The following is a 21,094-nucleotide window of genomic DNA, read 5'->3' on the forward strand; positions in this document are numbered from 1 at the left end:
CTCCCTTCCCCCCAGCCCCTGCACTGTGCCCCCTTTGCTCCAGATACCTCCTCCCCCTCCTGCACCCCTTCACTCTTAACTTCTGCCCCTCCTGACCCTCCCAACACCTGTCCCCTCCTGTTCCCCTAAGCCCTGCACTTTGCCCCCTTCACCCCAACCCCTGCCCCTCCCTCATGTACCCCTAATCCCTGCACTGTGCCCCCTTCACTCGTACCCCCTGCACCTCCCTCCTGTACCCTGAACCCCTGCGCAGTGCATACCCCCTTCACCCCAAACCCTGCCCCCTGCACCTCAACACCTGCCCCTTCCTGAGCCCCCAACCTCTGCACTGTGCCCCCTTCGCTCCAAATACCTGCTCCCCCTCCTTCACCCCTTCACTCTTAACTTCTGCCCCTCCTGCCCCTCCCAACACCTGCCCCCTCCTGTGCCCCTAAGCCCTGCACTGTGCCCCTTCACCCCAACCCCTGCCCCTCCCTCATGTGCCCCTAATCCCAAGACTGTGCCCCCTTCGCTCGTACCCCCTGCACCTCCCTCCTGCACCCTGAACCCCTGCGTGGTGCATACCCCCTTCACCCCAAACCCTGCCCCCTGCACCTCAACACCTGCCCCTTCCTGAGCCCCCAACCCCTGCACTGTGCCCCCTTGCCCCAAATGCCTTCTCCCCCTCCTGCAGCCCCAATCCCTACTCCCCCTTCAATCCTAACTTCTGCCCCCCGCACCCCAACCACTGCCCCCTCCTGAGTCCCCAACCCCTGCACTGTGCCCCCTTTGCCCCTAACCTTTGCATCCTCCTACACCCAAGTGGGGAACCTGACCTAGATGCACAAAGTAGCTGGCATTGCTGCTCACTCCCCCACTGGACTGCTGCTCCCCTGCCCCACGCAGCCCTGGGGGGCTGGGAGAGGGGAGCAAGGAGCGACGTCAGGGCTGCCTGCACCCAGGTCACTTTCCCTGCAGGCTGTGTAAGGGGAGGGCAGGAGAGCAGCTGCTCCTGATGTCTCAGCATAGCCCAGGTGGGGAAGTGACCTGGATGCAGGGAGCCTTGGTGTGTGTGTTGGGGGGACTCTGTGTGTGTGTGTGTGTGTGTGTGTGTGTGTGTGTGTGTGTGTGTGTAGGAGAGGATATGAGGAGTGTGTGTATGTTGATGGGAGTGTGTGAGGGACTGTGTGTGTGGAGAGGCCCCTCTGTTCTGGAGCAGTCACCTGGCTCTGATGCCTGGTCGTCTAACTGCCCCCTGCAGCTCAGGTCTCTCCCACTCCCCCACGCAGCTGCTTATCTGCCTCCCTGTGCCTTTTTCATCAGCCCAGAGAGCCTCTCGGCAGCAGGTCAGATGGGAATCCAAACCCTGCGCCCAGGCATCCCCTTGGGTGGGGCACCCGTACGCCCCACTCTAAAGGCCAGGTCCTGGGTGTGGAGCAGAATTGATCCCCTCCGCTCTCCCCTATGGGGATGAGTTTGGGGGAATTCAGTGCCTGATTTTTATTGTCTGTCTCTCCGGCACTTACTTAGGTTTGCTCTCTGCCTTTCCATCCCCAATTCTGAGATTTCTCCTCTCTTCTAGCAGGTGATGGGGTGAGGGAGAGCAAGGAGCAGAATCCTCACCAGGAAGATGCTGAGCTCGCTGAAGTGCATGGAGAATTACTACCAAGATCCAAAGGGAGCGTGACCAGCCCCTGTGATCAGGGAAAAGCTGGTGAAAGTTACCATAGACAAGAGAGAGAGCAGGGAAACCATTCAGAGGAGAGAGTGGATGAATCCATTAATTGTCAGGGAACTCACAGGAACCTCAGGGAAACTACATCCCAGGAGAAAATCCTCACGAAGAAGTGAGAGAATACATGTAGTGAGTGTGGGAAAAACTTCAATTACCATTCAATCCTTATTCGACATGAGATAATCCACACAAAAGAGAGACCCTACGAATGCTGTGAGTCTGGGAAAAGCTTCAATCGTACCTCTGCCCTTAGTAGGCATCACCGAATACACAGAGGAGAGAGACCCTATGAATGCTGTGAGTGCGGGCTAAGCTTCACTCAGAGATCAGCCCTTATCTCTCATCAGACAATGCACACGGTAGAGCGACCCTACAAATGCTGCAAGTGCGGGCTAAGCTTCACTCAGAGATCAGCCCTTATCTCTCATCAGACAATGCACATGGGAGAGCGACCCTACAAATGCTGCGAATGTGGGAAAAGCTTCTCTCGGAGCTCAAACCTTACTATACATCAGTGGATCCACACAGGAGAGAGACCCTATGAATGCAGTGAGTGCAGGAAACGTTTCACTCACCCCTCTTCCCTTATCTCTCACCAGAGAGTCCACACGGGAGAGAGACCCTATGAATGCAGTGAGTGCGGGAAAAGCTTCTCTCGAAGCTCAACCCTTAGTACACATTACAGAATCCACACCGGGCAGAGACCCTATGAATGCTGCGAGTGTGGGAAAAGCTTCACTCATAGTTCAGGCCTTTCTAAACATCAGAGAATCCGTAAAGGAGATAAACTTCATAAAAACCTTCTCTAGAGCTGTCAGAAGATTTTTTTCTTTAATTCTTTTGACAGTTCCCAGGTAGTAAGTGTTAAGGCTGTTTGCATCTTTTTCCCACTGTAGTCCTCAGCTCCCACACATGAGTTGCCCACTTTTGAAGCTCGCCCGTCTTTGGGGTGGATCCTGTGGCCCTTTCTATCAACTCCATTGTCCTGCCAGTCATGGGAGTAGGTGTCCTTTCTACGAGGAATGTCATCACCCCAGGTGGGGGAGATAGGGAGTGTCTTCAACCAGCTACATTGAGATAAAATCTACCCGGGTCTCATCACTGTGGTTGCCGTGGAGTTAGCTAGCTTGAGTTCACTTTTCTGATGTAAAAAGACAGCTATTCTTGCACTAAAGACATGGGCCATGGATAGTGGGCGGGGTTATCTAGCACATTTCCTCCTGATCTGACCTAACCACCGTCACATTTCCTTGTCTGAACAAACCTGGAGATTCACATTTATACTCCTCCTCCCAGTGCAAAGTTATTGTTAGAGACGTCAAGTTCCTCTCTGAGGACAGATCGTCTCATTCCCAGTTGTTCTCACATTACCCTGGATTGTGCAGAACAGCAGTTATTTTGTTGACTTTTTCTCATGTAAAATATATTTAAATATGATGAAGAGCTGGAGCAGTGTCAGGGAAATAAGGGTCATTTCAGGTTCTGTGACACTGGAAGGAGATGGGGTGACTCAGAGATTCCGTCCTTCCCCATCACCCCAGAACTGTTACCTTGTGTCTGAGCCATGCAGAGTTCACCCCTTCATATTCCTTCACTTCCCAACGTGTCCGGTGAGGTCATGTTCTTGGCTGTCCATGCTTGGGAATGGTGCCTGTACATCTTTGATCCTAAATCAGAGTCAGTCTGGCAGACAATGAAAGTGTCACAGACCTGGAAGGGGATTTCAAATGTATCCAAAGCACATGTTCAAATCTCCCTTTTCCCTCTATTGGCAAAGCCACTTCTGGGAAGGTCGGCTGTTTTTTCTGACCGTTATGAAGGGCCTAAAACTTCCTGTAAATAACACTAATGAGACAGCTCTGGGTGAAGAAGGTTTCAGTGGATCAGGGGAGAATTTCTAATCCTGCATTCTGAGACATCAGATGTAACCTAGTCTGGAATTTCACTTTAATTTAAAATGAAAGTGTCTTCTACCTGTCTTGTGATATGGGTTTTCTATCTTCATGAAGGCTCCTTGGTCATATACCTGCATGTTAGTGTTTATTTGACAGATTGTAGCTCAGATTTATTGGGAAATTTCAGGCAAATGACCATCACTTTTTGACTTTAGGTTTGTTTTTTCCCCTATCCCTGCATAATGACATGGAGAACATTCAAATACAGTTCAGTCAACATGAGAGAATACTCCAAGCTGCTGGACATATTCTCAGAGAAACAATCTGTTTTTAAATCTCCACTCTGAAAAGATGAACAGCAGCAGACCCCAAATGATGCAACTGACGGAAGTAAGTGCACATGGTCACAGGGTAGTTCAATTGTTTAAGTCAATATTGTCTCCGATGATCCAGGGATAGAATTCCACAGCAAGTGACTTGGAACTAGGCAAAATGCCCAGGAATTTGGTTCCCAAGGAATTTGTGACCCACTCTCTAGAGGAGGTTATTCCTGAAGAGATCTCCTAACTAATCCCAAAATTTGGGAAATGCTGTCTGTGATGAGGTGTATCAGCCCTGCACTGGCACTGCTAAGGTTAACTGCATCCTGTGGGCTGAAGAGGCCACACCCCTCACCATCTCTGGGCATGCTCCGACCGGAGACGGAGGATAAAAGGGAGCAGGTCAGCCTGGGCGGACTGGGGAGAACAAACCTATGTTGCTGGCATAGGATGTGTGGGGGGAGAGCCCAGGGCTGGGGTGGCAGGGGGCTGCCGGTGGGGGGAAGCCCAGAGCTCGGTCAGCAGGAGCGTGTGGTGGGGAGCCCAGGGCTGGGGTCGGGGCAGCCAAAATTTTGTTTTGCTTGGGGCAGCAAAAAACCTAGAGCCGGCTCTGCCTCCATGCACTGTGAGGTAGGTAGGAGTGGATCATTATTATCCCTGCTTGAAAAAGGGAGAAGCTAAGGCTGAGAAAGGAGAATTGACTTGTCTTAGATCACACACCCAGCCAGTGGCAGAGCTGAGAATAGGACACAAGAGCCCTGATTTTCAAACTGACCATCGGATCTTGAATTTCATACATTGAATGACCTGAATAAAGAGCTCTTAGATGAGCTCCAAACCAACAACAGTGCACAGTAATCATTCAGCAAGTATTTGAGGAGAACTGCAATGTTAGAGAAAATCATGAACGGCTCAGAGACTATTAATGCAGAGAAGCAGCAAAATTCATCAAACATAGAACTGGTTCTGACTTATTTACTTGGTCTTAAAAGAGAAAAACAAAGACCTGTCTCCTCCCTGTCAATAACCCCTGCTCTGCCAATCAGGGTAGAGACTGAGGACGGGAGGCTGAGGGTTTGCACCAGAGAGCCCAAAGGATGGCCCAGGTCACTGGTGGGGATCACTGCCCGAGCACTAGTTCAGCCCCACATTTTTGGGTGGACCTCCCACAGTGAGAGCTGCAGAGCACTGCCCCGCAAAAAACAAAAAAAAAACAAACCACACACACACACTCTCTCTCTCTCTCCCCGTCCCTCCTGGTGTTGGGAGGGGAACAGGTAAAAGGACAAAAGCAAGAGAAGAAGAGAAAGGAGGGAGGGAGGGATGGAGGAAAAGGTGAAACAAAAAGGACAAACCCTAATGTCCCCAGTGATTCTAAGGGGCAAAATCTCAGGTGCAGAATAAAATTCTGCCTCCTTAAGCTCGTGTTTTCCATGCCTAGAATTCACCTGTCACCAGATGGATCAGACTGAACAGCTTTCAAACCTCCAGGAGGCTCTTACCTTCTAAACAGGGATGGCTGTTTTCTAGTAAAATCACTAAAAGGGAAGGAGAAACCTCGAAAGAGGTTCCTCCTGGTGCTCACGTCCGTGAACCCGAATACTCTCTCAGTCCTCAAAGAGAGACCTGGAGAAGGAGACTTGCTGAAGCAAAGCCACAGGGGTCTCTGAGGTTTCCCTGGCCCCTCACCCCTGTCCTGCCTTGCTGATGTCAGCATCTCTCTGTGAGGTCACCACCTCCCCACCACCTTGGACCAATAAGTCTTAGGTCCTGCAAAAGGCCTTTGTGATGTCACTGCCACACCCCTCCCTTGCTGTGCCAATGTCCTGCCCCTGGCCTGGACCTTTGGAGGTTTGAGCTACTCCCTGTGGATCACCCCACTCAAGGAGCGTTCATTCTAGTCAGCAAGCCGGCTAGACAGGAAAGCATCAGACGCTGCTCCCAATGCTACACTCAGTTTTTCAGAAATTAGTCGACTTTCTGGCCAGAAGAGACCATTAGATCATCTAATCTGACCCCCTGCATGTCACAGGCCTCCTGTATGACACAAGAGCTACTTTGGGGGCAAACACATTCCAGAAAGGCATCTAGTCTTCATTAAATGACATCAGGAGATGAAGAATCCACCCCTTTCCTTGGTAGCTTGTTCCTGTGGTGAATCATCCTCGCTGTTGACTATTTGTGCCTTAGTTGTAATAGGAATTTGTCTCTTTTCACCTTCCAATCATTGGGTCTTGTTATGCCTTTCTCTGCTAGATTCAAGAGCCCTTTAATAACCAATCTTTTCTCTCCATTAAGGCACTTCAACACTTCAGCGAAGTCACCTTTCAATCTTCTTTTCATAAGCTAAACAGGTTGAGCTCTTTCAATAGCTCACTAGAAGGTATTTTTCTCCAGCCCTCAGAACATTTGGTAGCTCTTTGCTGCCCTAGCTCCAATTTCACAACATCTTTTTCAAATGAGGACACCAAAACTGGAGACAGTATTCCAGTATCAGTCTCACTGATGCCATGTCACCTCCTGTGATGTTATTGACATAATCTGTAACTGTGCAGATCACTGTTGCGACCACTGTTCTATATTTGCAGCCAATACTGTAGAAAGGTTGTCATGTAAGGGGTCTATGGAGAGGTTCTGATTGGCTGATTATAATGATGCTATCTCTAGATGTGTATCATTTTTGTAGTTGATGTTATGAATATTGGCTCTATGCTGCCCATATTTCAAACTTGTGCCATAATGGGGGACAAAACAGCTACCTTGTTAGAAGAGGCTTTGCCAATAGATGGAACCTGGGATTTAAACTCCCAATGATCGCACTGTGTTTGGGATCCATTTGAATTCCTCTCCCAGGTCTTTGACACTTTCATCTCCACTCATAGCGACTCTGATAGAGGATTAAAGAAGTCAAAGCATCATCTCCAAGCACAGACAATGGAGAATGCTTCATCACATGACACTTTGAGAAGTGGATGGATAGAACGTGATGAAGATAAACTCTGCCTGGCTCAGACAAAAGATAACAGTTGTGCAGTGATGAGGAAGGAGGGAATCTCTGAGTCACCCGTCCACGGTCGTGTCTTCACAGTGCTCCCAAGCTGGAGAGTGAAGAACCCCCTCGGTCCCACCGTGAGACTGAGGAACAGGAGGCCTGTCACCCCCATTCCTGCCGTCCTGCATTCCTGGTGTCCAGCATCCCAGAGGGCCTCCGTGCCAGCAACGAAACCCAACCGTCGTCTGGACTCCCCAGTGCTCCTCCTCAACGGCTCTAAATCAGCGGGAGAGTGGAAGGTCCTGGGCGTCGTGCCGGCACCTGGGATCCACTGCACCTGAACAGTGGGGAAAGGTTTCTGTGTTGGGGCATTGTTTAGTGTTTTCTAGTTTCCAAGGGAGGGTTTATGGGCCTGAGCATTAAGCTCCCAAACCCAGTCACTGTTTCATTGTATTCATTAAGTTTGCATTTTCCCCTGTTCCCCCAGCTTTCTGTACCTTTACCCTGACTACACTTACCTTTGTTTGTGCCAAACCACCTTGTCTCCTCTTTATTTTATTTACACCTCAGAAGGAGGGAGGCAAAATCCACTGGTGATAGAGACAGGAGGGAGTCGAGTTTGTATCTCCTGAGAAAAGGGGCTTTTTCCTTTCCTATTTCTCCCCTACCATTTCTAACATTTTCCTTTGAAGCGTTGCCTTATTCAGCTTGAGGAAACATTAGCTTTTAAGATAAAAACTACGAAATACAGAACTAGAGACATTTTTTAGAAATCTGGGATTTAGACATTTTATTTAAAGCCGGGGGGGGGGTGTTGGAGTTTCTGAGAAGGTTTTTGTTTGCAAGAAGCAACATTGTTGTGTCTGTTATTGAACCAAGTGGGGAGATGGTTGTCTATAAAAGAGGGGTCAAGACTAAATGCATCTAATGAGAATGGGATTAAAACCCACACGTGCAGAACACAATGGATTAGCAGTTTATCACCTTAACCACTCAGCCACCTCATCTGAGCTGTGAAAAAAGAGACAGGAGGAGAAATCTAAGACCGGCAGACTTAGGGACACTAAGGAGTTTCTCAATACTAAGCGTAAGCAGGGTCTGAATGAGCTCCCCTTTCTCACCTAGTGAGGAGCTGGGGAAAGACTTCAGGAACAGACCGTGTTTGCATAGACACACTTACTCTGCCTAGCTATGCAGCATGATGGGGCTGCTTCCCCAAAATGACCAGTTTGGGTTGGTGTTGGGTTACAAATCACTTTAGGATTGAGTGGAATGAAATGTTATTCTCCTTCCTGTATGAGTGAAGGGCAGCAGAACATACCTAGTGCATCCTGATGGAGGGGTAGGTGGGTGAGGAATAGCTTTTATTGGACTGCAGAGAAGTGATTGAGGATGTCACCCTAAACCAGTGGTTCTCAAACATTTCACACTGTGCCTTCTTAGCCATGGCTGTGGCCCCTCGGAAGCCACGGTCGAGAACCGGGGCTGGGAGTGGGGCTGTTGCTTGCTGGGGAAAGGGGTGCAGACAGGGATAAGGGGGGGTCAACGCTGGGCTGGGAGCCAGGGGCCCAGGCTGAGGGTGGGGTTGGAGAAGAGCTGGGACAGAGTGGGGCTGAGTGTTGCTTCCTCCCTGCCCTCCACAGGGGCTGGCTCAGGTCCTGAGGTGCCCCCATGAATGTTCCTTTGTGTCTCCCTAGGAGTCACATCCCACATTTTGGGGACCACTGAACCCTACTCGCTAAGCAGAGGCTAGTGATGCCAAAGCCCAGGGAAAGGGAGAACAAGTGCGGGGGTCCCAGCGCCGGAACCCTGCCCCCCACTTCTGTCTGTGGCTCCGCCCCCTTCCACACCTTCCACCTATGGCCCCATCCACTGTCTCCTCTGTTCCACCCCTTCCCCCACTGGCCCCACCCTGTCACTCCTTTACCTCTGCCCCGCTGTGGCCCTGAGACCAGAGAAGCTCTGTGCCCCTGTGGCAGCCCCTGGGCGATAGCAGAGAGTGGGAGCTCCTCCAGCCCTTGGGCTGACATAGGGGAGACTTTTGCAGGGGGGCCTAATTTGGCCAGGGCCCCTAGTCATGGGCCCCACTGTCCCCTTGGCGATGCAAGGTTTGGGGAGGCTGAGCCCCCCCGACCTCCATTACGAGCCGCCCAGGCTACTACTGCTCAGTGGGTGGCCGGTCTCCTGTGTTTTCTGCTGTTTGTGCTGGGGAGCCTGACCGGCACTAGGGGTGGAGGCCCCCAGAAGCCACCCAGGGCTCCAGGGGGTCAAAGGGCACCGTGTGGCAGTGCAAAGGTGCTCACTGCTCTCCCCTGCCCCAATGCTCCTCCATGGGCCCATAGAGGGTTGGGGGGAGTAAGGAGCAACACTATGTGCTCCATGCGTCCTGGTCACTTTCCCCACCTGGGCTGTGCTGTGAGGGGAGCATCAGAAGCTGCTGCTCTCTGCCCTCCCCTTACGCAGCCCGGCTGAGGAAAGTGACCTGGATGCAGGGAGCTCGGATGACGTCACTTCTCATCTCCCCACCCCCACAGCCCCTAGGGGTACCCGGAGGAGCAGCATCCCAGGGATGCGCAATGCCAGCTGCTCCATGCACACAGGTCACTGTCCTGCACGTGGGTGCAGGAGGGGGGCACAGGGTAGGGTGAAGGGGATTGCGGAAGGGGGATGCAGGAGAGGGGCAGTGGCTGGGGGCATAGGAGGGGCGCAGGGGGTGGGGTGAAGGGGATGCAGGAGAGGGGCAGTGGCTGGTGGCACATGAGGGGGTGCAGGGGTTGGGTGAAGGGGTGTGCAGGAGAGAGGCAGGGGTTGGGGGCACAGGAGAAGGGTGCAGGGGTTGGGGTGAAAGGGGTGCAGGAGAGGGGCCGTGGCTGGTGGCACAGGAGTGGGTGCAGGGGTTAGGGTGAAGCGAGTGCAGGGAGAGGGGCAATGGCTGGTGGCACAGGAGGGGGCGCAGGGTTTAGGGGTGAAGGGGGTGCAGGAGAGGGGCAGGGGTTGGGGGCACAGGAGGGGGCGAAGGGATTGGGGTGAAGTGGGTGTAGGAGAGGGGCAGGGGTTGGGGGCACACGAGGGAGTGCAGAGGTTAGGGCTGAAGGGGTGCAGGAGAGGGGCAGGGGCTGGGGTCACAGGAGGGGGTGCAAAAGTTGGGGTGAAGGGGGTGCAGGAGAGGGGCTGTGGCTGGGGGCACAGGAGGGGCGCAGGGGTTAGGGGTGAAAGGGGCACAGGAAGAGATGCAGGGGTTGGCGTGAAGGGGGTGCAGGAGAGGGGCAGGGGTTGGAGGCAGAGGAGGGGGTGCAGGGGTTAGGGGTGAAGGGGGTGCAGCAGAGGGGCAGTGGCTGGGGCACAGGAGGAGGTGCAGGGGTTAGGGTGAAGGGGGTGTAGGAGGGCGCAGTGGCTGGTGGCACAGGAGGGGAGTATGGGAGTTAAGGGCAAAGGGGACAAAGTGTAGGGTTTAGGGCACAGGAGGAGGCAGGAGTTGGGGTGAAGGAGGCGCAAGGGTCGGGAGTGCAGAAGCTAAGGGTAAAGGGGGAGGGGGATCATCCAGGGGCGAGGGGGAAGAGCCAAAGTCTAAGTTTTACCCAGGGCACCATTTCCCCTAACGCTAGTCCTTGGTAACATTTCTTGCAGGGACGAGGAGGGGAGAGAGATGAGGCATTTTCTCTCTGTTTCTTTCCTCTCAGTTTTCTGCTTCTCCCTTGTGTTTCAGACTGTGCAGTGACGCCCTCCCCACCCCAGGCCTCTGGAGCCTTTGGAGCAGAAAGATCCCAGGAGCTGAGGGTGAATCCAGGGGTGAGTAGCTGGCAGGAAGGAGTCCTAGCAGTTCTTCTGGGAGCACAGGTGAGGAATGACTCCCCTTTCCCTAGATTCTCCCCATGGGACTCTGGGGAACAGGGAGGGTTGTGTGATAAATTCCTGTAACCCTTCTGCCCCTCTGAGTTGGCAGAAACAAGGGCTGGGTTCAGTATCTAGGAGTTCTGCTTCAATAACACAATACAAAACTGGCTCGAGCCCCCACCCAGTGACCTGGGACAATTACACATCACCCCTCTGGTGCCTCTAGGAGGCAATACTTCCCCTCTTGCAAGCAGGGAGTCTGAGCCGCTCCACTCCACCAGCCATTCCATGAACCACTCCAGTGGTCCCTGCAAACTGCTCTGCTGGGGCAGCAAAGAGCCACCAAATGTTCTGAGGGCTGGAGAAAAATGCCTTCCAGTGAGCTAGTGAAAGAGCTCAACCTGTTTAGCTTATCAAAAGAAGATTGAAAGGTGACTTCACTGAAGTGTTGAAGTGCCTTCAGGGAGAGAAAAGACTGGGTATTAAAGGGCTCTTTAATCGAGCAGAGAAAGGCATAACAAGACCCAATGGCTGAAAAGTGAAAAGAGACAAATTCATATTACAGCTAAGGCACAAAAATTCAGCAGTGAGGATGATTCACCACAGGAACAAGCTACCAAGGAAAGTGGTGGATTCGCCATCTCCTGCTGTCATTTAATGAAGACTAGATGCCTTTCTGGAATGTGTTTGCTCTTGTGTCATACAGGAGGCCTGTGATATGCAGGGGGTCAGATTAGATGCTCTAATCATCTCTTCTGGCCATAAAGCTGACTAATTTCTGAAAAACAGAGTGTAGCATTGGGAGCAGCGTCTGATGTTTTCCTGTCTAGCCGGCTTGCTGCCTAGAACGAACGCTCCTTGAGTGGGGTGATCCACAGGGAGTAGCTCAAATCTGAAAAGAGCCTAGCCAGGGGCAGGACATTGGCACAGCAAGGGAGGGGTGTGGCAGTGACATCACAAAGGCCTTTTGCAGGACCTGAAACTATTGGTCAAAGTTGGGGGGGGGGTGATGACCTCACAGAGAGATGCTGACAGGATCCAGGCAGGAGAGGGGTGAGGGGCCAGGGAAACCTCAGAGACCCCTGTGGTTTTGCTTCAGCAAGTCTCCTTCTCCTGGTCTCTCTTTAAGGACTGAGAGAGTATTCGGGTTCACGGACGTGAGCGCCAGGAGGAACCTCTTTCGAGTTTTCTCCTTCCCTTGTAGTGATTTTACTAGAAAACAGCCGTCCCTGTTCAGAAGGTAAAAGCCTCTCGAAGGAAGGGGTATCATGGGGGTGTCACAGTTCAGATGCCAATGCCCCACCGCCCCCACTGTAAGGAAGCTCCTGCCACCTGCTCTGTGTTTGCAGGGCGGGAGAGAGCAGCATCCACGGCAGAGATTTGCTCCTGGCTGCCGGAGCAGAGCAGCAGGCTCAGCTGTCAGAACTTCCTGGAGCTATGAAAGGGGAGGGCTCCATGGCTCTGTAGCAGAATGCAGGGCAGGCAAGTTCACGGTGGGCATTGTGGGATACTGGTGGAGGCCTGTTATGGTTATATAATGAAAGGCAGCATCTACACTGGCACTCTGTCACTTTAAGTTTGCTGCAAAAAGCTCTAGGCCTCTCATCGAAGTGGTTTTATTTTGTCACCAAAACAGGGCAGTTTTGTCGTCAGACGTGGTATTGCAGTGTGTACACCAGCCACAAGCTGCCGACCGAGGGAGCGTTGTGTGTTTTTCACACACCTGAGCAATATAATTTTGCTGAAATAACTTTGTAGTGCAGACCTGGCCAAAGATTCACACACACACACAGCTTGCAAGGGAAACCTCACCTGCTCCTCTGCTTTGCAGAATCTAAACACAAGCAAAGCTTGTCAGGTCCTGATGGAGATGGCAGGGGGTCAGGTGTGGTCAGACACTGTTTTAGCCACATGCTGGCACTATGGCTTAGCTGGCTAAAACACTTGCCTTATAAGCAGGAGATCCTGGGTTCAACTCCCAGTGGTGCCTGGGGGTGTGGCTTTTGGGGTACCTGGTATTGGCTACTGTCAGAAGACAAAATTCAGAGCTAGCTGGGCCTTTGGTCTAGCCCAGTGTGGTTTTTCTTATGGTTTAAATTATGCTCAGAAGCCACTGATAATAGAGTTACTGAAAGTTTGGGAGATAAGAGCTGATAGGACAGTGGTCCAGTTCCCTCACAGATGACCCCTTCCCTCAGGGACAGGGGAGGTCTGACCTCTCACATCAAATGGCTCATTGTGGCTGCCAGAATCTGTGGGCAGCTCGTTTAGTTTGCACCGAGGGTTGAGTCCTGCTTTGTGCCCAGTGTCTGAGAATGAAAATCCTAAACCGCCCTTTGAAATAACAAATGCAGCAGGACGTGTTATTATCCCTGCCCCAAAGCAGACAGACCAGTGGAGAAATGCCATTGAGTCCAGGGTAATACTCCACTGCCATTTTATCTTTTTGGCTTGCTAATCCCCCTCCCAACCTTGTGGGGTCCCAGACCCCAGTATTGAGCCTGAGCTGAGAGGTCTACACTGCAAATTTACCATCCATGGCCCAAGCCCCGGGAGCCTGAGCTGGCATGGGGCAGCCCTGGGTGTTTCACTGCAGTGTGGGCATAGCCTAGCATTACATCTACACTGCCATTAACTCACCCAAGTCACTATTCTCAAACCCTGGGTCAGTTGATTCAGGCTTGTGGGGCTTGTGCTGCAGGGTTATAAAATTACAGTGTACACACTTGGGCTTGAGCCCAGCCTCCGAGACCCCACGAGGGGTGAGGGGCTTCAAGCCTGGGCTCCAGTCTGAGCCCAAATGTCTACACTGCAGTTTTTAGCCTCACAACCTGAGCCCCAGGAGCCCAAATCAGATCATCCAGGCCAGCCAGGCCACAGGGCTTTTATCACAGTATAGCTGCACTCTCAGGGTATGTCTACATTGCAATGCAAGCCCAAGGTTAGCAAAAGTCATGTCAGCAGCCCCAACACATAAACATAAACCACAAGGAAAAGACCCACCCACAGATAAGCTGGGCAATGTCCTTCCCCCAACAGTTCATAAGTCCAGCAACCAAAAGTCCTTTAACATGAGCCATCCCCTCTCTGCACCCCACTCACAGCTGTTGTCCTTAGTCAGTGCAAGCCCAGAGGTGCCTCTGTACAGTTCATCTGCCATCCTGGGTGGAAAAGGGGAAAATAAGAAGGCACCGTACTCACTATGTTGTCTAGGGACTCGCTCACCCCTCCACAGTCACCCTGGCCTAAAGTTGGTCTAACACCTAAATTTTAATATTAGGACCCAGGCCCCGACCCACTTGGCTTTGGAACCCCGTCCCCTGCCTAGCAAGTGCTATTGAACTGAGGGTGAGTCCCTCAGTCGGGGTCTGCCAAGCACAGTTGTGCTGCCCTCAATTTACACAACAACGTTAACAACCCTTTATTTTACTCTTGCTCCAATAACATGGAGACGAGGAATCCAACACCAGCCAAAAGTGATCATTTCGGCAAGCAATCCAACATATTTCCAACATACTGTAAAACCCACATGCAGACTCTTACATGAAACCTTGCAAGAAAGTCTTCCTGAGGGGGTCTGAAGCTCCTGCTGCTGGAGGGGAGGAGGGAGCTGTGGGTTGGGACTGAGGAGCAGCATGAGGAGGAGGGGTCTGTGGGTTGGGATTGAGGAGCACTGGGAATAGGAGGGGGATGTGGGTTGGGTCTGAGGGGCATTGGGAATAGAAGGGACATGGGTCTGGGCTGAAGAGCATTGTCATTTGGGGATCCAGCAGGACAGGGGAAGGCAGCAGGTGATTCTCATTCCATAGGGGGAGAGAGAGAGAGAGAGAGAGAGAGTGCGCGTGCGTGTGCAGGGAGGAACATGCTATATGCCCAGAGGCCTTTATTCCTTCAGCCTCGAAGGACAGAGGGGATGTCAGGAAGTTGCCCCTTCAATCCCACATACACAAAGGCCCTTCTTAGGAAAGGCAAAATCCTGAAGAGAAAAAGTAACATCAAAGAGGATGCTAGAAAAACAGATTTTTAAGATACAGTGAGTAGTTTATCACCTGACCAGGGACTTGGACTCTCAGATTAAGAGTCTGATGCTCTACCAACTGAGCTAGCCAGGCTCACATAGGAAAAGCGCAAGTTGGTGCAGAGGAGAAACTAGTCAAGAAAAAGAGCAGGAAACAGTAGGGGAAACCTGTATCAGAGGGGTAGCCATGTTAGTCTGTATCTGTAACAGCAGCAAAGAGCCCTGTGGCACCTTCTAGGGGAAACCTGCTGCTCTCTCTCTCTTCCCAGCCCTGGCCTGGCCTGGTATTAGTGCTGGTTAGAAAGAGGGGAAAATATCGGCATCTACCAGCCTTTCATAGCTGTACAAGGATCAGGGACAATACAGAGGTGCTCATCTGCAAGTGACGAATGGTTGGATTGGCTAATGCAGCCTGTAGATGTGCAGGGCACATTGGGATATACAGCCAAGTGTCCATCACCATCATTATTTTAAAGGGATAATGACAATGGTAAGAAGGTTCACAACTGACTCGGTAGTTGCATACAAAGGGGCACGTTTGGCTGTTACATTGGGAAATTCTGGCTCCTTCTCAGGCTCAGGTTGGCCACCCCGGTCTAGATGTAGAAGTTACAACATTGAAACTTGAATAAGGGGCCAATTTCCCCATCATTTCCCATCTTTACACCCAAACACGATGACTTTCTGAATGAACCCTCCTCGCTCAACCAGAAGATCTTGGGGTGGGTGTAGAAGTCACTGGGTAAAATTATCTGCACTCTGTTCTGGATCAGGTCAGAGCAGAGGTACCTAGTGATCTAGTCTGGCTGTAAAATCTATATGTCACACCAAATATGGTGTGAAATTAATCCTCAGAAAAGGCTGTTCCCCACCCAGATCCCAGCAAAGGGCTCTCCAAGGACGGGGGCTGTTGAGGAAGGAAAGAAGAAAGATATCCTTCTCTCCCTGCAGGAACTGGGCTCTGCACTTTCGACAGAAAGGAGGTGAAGGAAATGGTCACATGATGGCAGCAGAACCTAAGAAATGAAACACAACAGGCTTCTGTGCACATTGATTCTGCACAGTGAACGAACCTGACTCCTGTATCATGAAAAGCCAAAAAGCCATTTCTTAGAGTGACAGGGAGAAAAGAGTTCCAATCATTCCTGCCCATTTACTTTTGAATTATTTTACGTTATAAAGAAAATTGTAACAAAATTAGTCTGAATTTGAGCTGCCTGTTATTAAAAGCTGGTTCCCAATTCAGTTCCAACTGCCCTGCTAGAAACACCCCCAGGTCCCTGCTCACCCCAGGAAGAGGAAAAAGAGAATCCCCCACTGGGCACTGCCCTTGGCTCCAGGCTGCTGTCCCGGGTGCTGGTGGGGACTGATTGTTTGCTGCTGAGGAGGGAGCCAGTTTTGGCCTCTGGTGCTCTGCTCCTAGCATCTACCCAGCCCAGGTGTCCTCTGCCTCAGCTGCTGCTCCCTGCCTGCTCTAGAGTCAAACATGCAGGGCTCCCAGGGGAACAGGCTGGGACAGGGCAGCAGCCTGGGTTGGGCTGGGAAGATGCTGGGAGTTCCCTGAGAACTGGCCTGGCTCCCTTCTCAACAGCAAACAAACCAATTCCACATCCCCTCCCCAGAAAAATCAGCCTGGAGCCAAGGGCAGCAGGGGACGATTCCCTTTAGTTCCCACCGAGGCAGGAGAGAACCCAGGGTGTTTCTAGCAGAGCTTATGGAACTGACATGGGGAAACCAGCCTTTAATAACAGGAAGTTCCAGTTTAAACTCAGCATTTTTAACAATTTTTACAACCTTAAATAACCCTTCAATCGCAGTGTCACCATCCATAACATTGCTTCAGCCTTATAGGTTCCAAAGTGCAAAACTAAACATCTCTTCAAACACAAGAGAAGGCAGATGAGTCAGTGTTCAGAGTCATCCCACATAAAAGAATCATGTTGTGGTACATATTGGCCATTGCCTTTCCCTCTGCTCTGTTAAAAGTTTTGGTATTTTGCACAGAAACTTTCTTCCCTCAGGAGAGACCTGGGAACCAAGGCTGCCAGACAAACACCTTTAAGAGGAGGCGTAACCTGTCAAAAAATGATCTCCCTCCTTCAGTTCAGTGACATCCTGAAATGTTACTTGTCCCGGCAGAGCCGGAGGATTGAAAATAGCTACAACAAACCCCTGTGTAGCTAGCAGGAATGAAAACACGCCCTGGTATCTGAAGAGATGTTTAGTTTCACCCTTGGTAAACTACAAGACCACAGGGAAGGAAGGTGGTGCCAGATATAAAGGGTGAAATACGAAACAATTATCATAGTTATGCCCATAGTGACTGCAAAATACTTCTATATTCTTCTTCTTATCATCAGTGTATTATTTTCTCTGGTGTCTAGACATTGACTATATCTTGACCAAGAAATTTGGCTCTTGATAAAATAATCAGCTACCCCTGGTTAAGGCAATGGACTTGATACCAACTCGGGTGTCCCTACACAGGTTCAGGTAATAACAACAGTGGCTGCCTTTTAGCCATAGCTTTTAATAAGGGCAATATATTGATCCTGTAAAATCATTTCCCAGCCGGAGTCCATCGCCCACATTCCTTAGGGCATTGGGTCACCATGTGGACATTTCATTTTCCTCCTCAATTTCACACAGAGACACAATTTCCTTTGCACAGATCCATGAACAGCAAAACCTCCCTCTCTTCTCTGACCCAGGGCATTCGATTCCATTGAAGCCTTCTCTCCTGCAATGGCAATGGTCATGCAGACTGGACGAGGCCACCTTCACCTCTGACAGTGAGATATTGGCTCATCTCATAGACTCATAGACTCTAGGACTGGAAGGGACCTCGAGAGGTCATCGAGTCCAGTCCCCTGCCCTCATGGCAGGACCAAATACTGTCTAGACCATCCCTGATAGACATTTATCTAACCTACTCTTAAATATCTCCAGTGATGGAGATTACACAACCTCCCTAGGCAATCTATTCCAGTGTTTAACTACCCTGACAGTTAGGAACTTTTTCCTAATGTCCAACCTAAATCTCCCTTGCTGCAGTTTAAATCCATTGCTTCTTGTTGTACCATTGGAGGCCAAGGTGAACAAGTTTTCTCCCTCCTCCTGATGACACCCTTTTAGATACCTGAAAACTGCTATCAGGTCCCCTCTCAGTCTTCTCTTTTCCAAACTAAACAAACCCAATTCCTTCAGCCTTCCTTCATAGGTCATGTTCTCAAGACCTTTAATCATTCTTGTTGCTCTTCTCTGGACCCTCTCCAATTTCTCCACATCTTTCTTGAAATGCGGTGCCCAGAACTGGACACAATACTCCAGTTGAGGCCTAACCAGCGCAGAGTAAAGCGGAAGAATGACTTCTCGTGTCTTGTTTACAACACACCTGTTAATGCATCCCAGAATCATGTTTGCTTTTTTTGCAACAGTATCACACTGTTCACTCATATTAAGCTTGTGGTCCACTATGACCCCTAGATCTCTTTCTGCCATACTCCTTCCTAGACAGTCTCTTCCCATTCTGTATGTGTGAAACTGATTGTTCCTTCCTAAGTGGAGCACTTTGCATTTATCTTTATTGAACTTCATCCTGTTTACCTCAGACCATTTCTCCAATTTGTCCAGATCATTTTGAATTTTGACCCTGTCCTCCACAGCAGTTGCAATCCCTCCCAGTTTGGTATCGTCCGCAAACTTAATAAGCGTACTTTCTATGCCAACATCTAAATCGTTGATGAAGATATTGAACAGAACCGGTCCCAAAACAGACCCCTGCGGAACCCCACTTGTTATACCTTTCCAGCAGGATTGGGAGCCATTAACAACTACTCTCCGAGTACGGTTATCCAGCCAGTTATGCACCCACCTTATAGTAGCCCCATCTAAATTGTACTTTCCTAGCTTATCTATAAGAATATCATGCGAGACTGTATCAAATGCCTTACTAAAGTCTAGGTATATCACATCCACCGCTTCTCCCTTATCCACAAGGCTCGTTATCCTATCTAAGAATGCTATCAGATTAGTTTGACACGATTTGTTCTTTACAAATCCATGCTGGCTATTCCCTATCACCTTACCACCTTCCAAGTGTTTGCAGATGATTTCTTTGATTACCTGCTCCATTATCTTCCCTGGCACAGAAGTTAAACTAACTGGTCTGTAGTTTCCTGGGTTGTTTTTATTTCCCTTTTTATAGATGGGCACTATATTTGCCCCCTTCCAGTCTTCTGGAATCTCCCCCGTCTCCCATGATTTCCCAAAGATAATAGCTAGAGGCTCAGATACCTCCTCTATTAACTCCTTGAGTATTCTAGGATGCATTTCATCAGGCCCTGGTGACTTGCAGGCATCTAACTTTTCTAAGTGATTTTTTACTTGCTCTTTCCTTATTATCTCTTCTAAACCTACCCTCTTCCCATAAGCATCTCTTTCTTTATGCTGCTATTGTTAGTCCATGAAACATCAGGGATGGATGCAAAGCTGAGTTCATGCACCAATCCACTGAAAGATTTGAGTACCCCGGAGAAATCCTGCCCCCGGCTATTGGCATGATTTGGTGGAGATTAGAATAGGAAAGGGATGGTCTGAATTGTCAGTGTGGGGAATGAACAACAATCTATAGCAATGTCGTTAACCACAAACACACTCTCATTGTGCTCCAGCTGGAAGGGAAATGGGCAGGAACTCTTGCTGTTCACCATGGACACACTTACACTAATGCACAGCCATGAGTGTGCCGGGGGAGCTGGTCTGAGCAATTTGAATTGACAATTCAGTGAGGACAGAATCATTGTGTAATGAAGCACCTATACATCAAGTAGTTGTGGCTGAGAGGTTAAGGTGATGGATTAAAAATCCATTGGGGTCTCCCCAGGCAGGTTTGAATCCTGCCAACTACGGAAGCATTAGTGTGTTGTCATTGCTCTTTTTGTAGTGCCTGAGCATCCACAGAGCCAGACCTGGTCTCACTCTGAGGCTGTCTACACTTAAAATGTTGCTGTGACACTACTCTAGCACTGTGGAGTAGACAGTTGCTAAAGTGAGGGGAGGGGTTTTCCACCCCTGTAATAGCTACATTGACAGAACAATCTTTCCTTTCATTTAGCACTAGCTAACCATGGCTTAGGTCAGCTTAATTATACTGATTCCAGGGTTTTTCACACCCTGAAAGATGTACTTCTTAGAGGGTTTATCCCATCACCCTTCCATTCCCTGGTCCTTCTCGCATGACCTGAGAGCAGCAATACCCGAAGTTCAAGAGGTGCAAACAATTCAATGTTTATTGGGGTAAACTTCCAGCAAGCAATGATTCCAGTTTCCTTCCTCAGTATCCCCCTTCCCAGCTCTGACACCACAGAGGCTTGTCTGTGTCCCTGTTCACATTCCCTCTTCCTATTCCCCCCCTTAGCAAAACATAATTCCAATTCCCCTACCCCCATTCCCATTCCCCCCCTTACTTCCTGATTGACTGCAGACTATATAGTAAAACTGGAGTTCTGCTTAGCTATACATTAACCGATCATTTTACTGAAATGTAACTAACCAATCCTAACATATTGTAACATGATTATCTAACCAGTTATACCCCACCACCTTAATTGCTTTACACCCAACAAATTAATTATACAGCAGAAACAATCACAGAACCAGACAGAGATTATACAGACAAGCAATAGGAAAGTGGAGACTACAGTGATAGAACAACAAAAAAATGAGGATTTCAGACCCCAGCTATTGATAAGTGAGTTGTTGCCAGACAGGATGCTATCATGGTAGAGGTTGTGGATGCTGGTTGCTTAACTGTCTGGCCCCCAAGGCAGGATTTTGAGGGTCTCAGAATGCCAGCACCCATCTTTTGTTCACTTAAAACGTGAGCAGGGAGTTTCCAACACCACAGAATTCATGGAACTCCAAGGAAGGTGTAACTTTAGGTCCAGGTGAGTGTGCCTAAATATCAGCTGTGCTGGAGAAGGTCTCTAGGAGTTGAAAGAGATGTGCCATCTTGGCCTCCCTAAAGAGTGTCATCAAATATTAATGAAAACTAGGGTTGATAAGTCACATTCTTTGTAGCGTTAGGATTGTGGACTGGTCCAAAGTGCCAGTTTTAAGACTCTTTTTTCCTTTCTCTTGGGTATTCTGGTTTCTGCATAGAGAAGTGGTTTCAAATCCCAATCCTGACATGACCATTTTCTTTTATCTGGAGAAAATGGCCTCACTTCAATCTCCTTTGCAACAATAGAACACCATTTGCTTAGCTTTTCTATTCCAGTAGTTATGAGAGAAGTTACAAACTAGAGGGAAACAGGGCCT

General features: G+C 49.9%; 2 non-coding genes across 2 annotated transcripts; both read left to right on the forward strand.

The window, feature by feature from the left end:
• Positions 1-12,671: 12,671 nt before the first annotated feature.
• TRNAI-UAU lies at positions 12,672-12,745 on the forward strand. The gene has a single exon. It is a non-coding gene; the product is annotated as a tRNA-Ile (tRNA).
• A 6,856-nt stretch (positions 12,746-19,601) lies between these two features.
• On the forward strand, positions 19,602-19,683 carry TRNAF-AAA. The gene has a single exon. It is a non-coding gene; the product is annotated as a tRNA-Phe (tRNA).
• Positions 19,684-21,094: the final 1,411 nt, after the last annotated feature.

Source organism: Gopherus evgoodei, unplaced genomic scaffold (assembly GCF_007399415.2).
Source record: "Gopherus evgoodei ecotype Sinaloan lineage unplaced genomic scaffold, rGopEvg1_v1.p scaffold_46_arrow_ctg1, whole genome shotgun sequence".
Classification (NCBI taxonomy): Eukaryota; Metazoa; Chordata; order Testudines; family Testudinidae; genus Gopherus; species Gopherus evgoodei.